Genomic DNA, 3318 nt, shown 5'->3' with positions numbered 1-3318 from the left:
CTTAGGCCCGCGAATAAACGAGTTCTTGCTGAACCGAAGAGTGGAAGGCGGAAAGATAGGAACCTTTCCGGGAGAGAGGCTAGGCAAGACGGGGGAAGGGGATAAATCGGGATGGGCGGGTATGGTAAAGGCTCACGGAAGTGGGTGCGGGTGTGCTCCCGATGGGCGCGTTCGGGAAGTAAATATTTTTCGACGCCGTCACTCGCGCGGGAATTCGCGAGCAGAGTTTATCGTATTTCGCGCCCAGCTGCCTCGACTGCCATGAGAGCGTGAAGAAGAAGTCTTTGCCGAAGCAAAGGCACGACGGATGGATGAAGGCATGACGAAGAGACGTGAGAGGAATGGGTTCGCACAGTCAGAGTGCACGCTCATCCGGACAAGCGTATTTTGCCTTGTCGGAAGTCACGACCTACTCAATTTGCGAGTCGCCTGCTTATATGCATACCGTGCTGGCAAAGTTTAAATACGAGCACACTATGCAAACGCAAGTATTTAGAGCGAAATAAGTGCCTGTTTTTCGCCGTAAATAAACACGATTTAAAATTTCTATAAGTATAAAAATTAGTAGTATTTTTTAATTAGTAGTATTAATAATATATAATAGTATCGCATCATTTCAAAATATATGCTCCTTTTTCTTTATTGAAATATTAAAAAAATACATTATTATAATAGCAGTCAAAACTTTAGGCACTCGTGTCTCGTAGAACAAAAACATCCATTGTATAAAGCTAATATTCCCAATGTTGTGACATTGTTCATCTCATACGATCAAAGCGCAGTTGATTAAGCAGTTTGCGGATCGCAAATGCATCAAAGAAAGAGAGAGCGAGATGAATAGAGCGGCATGCACATGAGCATCTCGAGTAATTACATATAGACATACCTGGGGCGACGGTGAGACGAAAGCGTCGGTCGGTCCGCGTCGATTGCTCGCGTTTATGTAAACGCGATGTCGCTGTGTTTCATATTGTATCTCCGTTTATTAACATAACGCATCGCAAGAGCAGACGCCTCTTTGCTGCGTAGAATATGTTCTTAAGTGATGAGTCATTCCGGATACAGGCAAATATCATCCGTAAGTGACGCCACCGTCCTGGCTCGCGGCCTCGTAAGGTCTTACACAAACAAAGAGATACCCCACGAAAACGTCTTTCCTTGGCGACGTCTAACACTACGCAACGACAAAGTCCTTAGTATGCGCGTTACACATCGCCTTAGGCCAGCGTTTCGCTTGGCGCAGCTTCCACGATGTAAATGCGGCTACGAGAGTTCGAAACGGATGGTCGCGTTAGTCCGTACAATTCGCTCGAGAATGCCGAAATCGCGAATAATACCGCTTGCCTGTCTGATGCTCGAAAATCGTTTGATGTCTCCCACGGCCCTGCTCAAATATCTAAAGTGTATAATTCAATTGCGGTAAACTCGCATCGAATGCTCGTGAGACAAGATTTACCCTTCGACTTAAACGCGTGAGATATTCGAAATACACAGAGTGCGAAATAAAATTCCGTCTTGTGTCATTTATATATGTGAAGATATATATTCGATGATATGTAGATGATATTTTAATTCATTCTCGTGTTCATCCTCGCGATATTTGCGTCGTGTGTTATTACGGGATGTATGCAATTTAATTATGGTGCACACCGCGCTATTGCGAGCAGCTGTCTATGTAAAGACGACACGCATTTGACGTTCCTGACGTATACGATGCCGAATATATACCGCGTCGCGCTATTACATTGCTGAAATTACATTATCACTAGTACTTCCTGCATATATGCTTACATTTGATGCTCGTCGACTGTTTGCTAATCGATTTCGCCGTGAATTCGCGGAACGAAATCAATCGAGAGCTATATGTATAACGTATACACGTCGTAATGTTGCCTTGCGATCAATGTTTACGGCAGATACATACGACGCTTTCTACTTTTCCAGATAGTACATAGAGTTTTCCATTACGTAAACTTTCAATTTAAATCTTTCTGTTAGAAAAAGAATATTAAATTGATGGAATATATATCAGGAATAAACATAAAAAAAATGTTTGTTTATTGGTACAATTTTATCAAAAAAAAAAGATTAACTTAATTTTGTAGAAATATAGATCTTGTGCAAACTATATATACAAAAAATTATGATATATATAAATGGCACTTATTGCATATAATTATAAAAAAATCCGTGCAATTTTATTTAAATGAATCGATTTAATTCAAGAAATTTACTTATACCATAATAATATTCCTCGAATTAATTTCGTTCGGCATTTCAGTCAGCATCAAACTACACATCTTAAGCCTAAACTACCTATATCCTTTCTCCTCATCATTTTCGAAGGTGATGTCCTTCAGTTCATTGTTAGTCTTTTGGTCAGCCATTATCGTGCTTTAAACGTTCGCTCCTTCACGCTATATTCTCTTTCAATATCCCGGCTATCCCAACCAAGGAATAATTAGATCAGTCTTGCGCCTGGAGCAGATGGAAAAGGTCAATATTGCGACCCGAGTGAAATGAGAAGGGGCCAAGAGGGAGAGGAAGAATTATCTCTCTCGTGCCGCGTGAAAAAGACTTAATCACATTTCAGAGCGCAGCAGAATCCTCCTTTTTTCGCGTCCACCTTTTCCATTAACTAATAACGGCCTGGCGGATGGATCGAAGAGGAGGAGGAAAGGTACCGGAAAATAATTTGCGAAGTATTATAAAAATATCACGGCTCCTTGAACGACGGTGACGCAAAGTTTCGATGAAAGACACGCGCAAAGTTATGATTGGAAATTAACGTTGTTCTAATTACAGAGAATTTCTTGAATGTCGCTTCAAGCGACGTCGTTTAATTGATCAAAGTTCGACATTGATGTACTGAAGCTTTTATATTCTCACGATAATCATGTTGAGAAAATACAATCTTTATTTTTATATAAAAGATATAAACGCGATAAAATAAAAGAGCGAATTGCGAAAACACATGCACACAGTATACGTTTATTAATTAAATGTTGCAGTTGTAATATTCTAAATATTATATGTATATTTATATATGTATATATTAACAAGCAATATAAAAAAAACCTTTTTAAAGACTAAAGCACAATGAAAAGTTCAATATATTATTTCCAAGCGAGTACTGTCGCTTTCACAAATGGAACGTTGGTTGCGTTATTTCGCCAGGGATTGCGGATGTCTTGAAAAATCGGGGAATCCTCAGCGGGAAAATCGCCTCGCCGAACTGCCGCGGCAAACCACAAATCGTGAAGGAAACGGAGCCAGACCCTCTTGCCTGCCGGCACACACTCGCCAAGGAGGATACGA

This window comes from Cataglyphis hispanica, chromosome 5 (assembly GCF_021464435.1).
Source record: "Cataglyphis hispanica isolate Lineage 1 chromosome 5, ULB_Chis1_1.0, whole genome shotgun sequence".
Taxonomy (NCBI): domain Eukaryota; kingdom Metazoa; phylum Arthropoda; class Insecta; order Hymenoptera; family Formicidae; genus Cataglyphis; species Cataglyphis hispanica.
Note: the sequence above shows the minus strand (reverse complement) of the source record.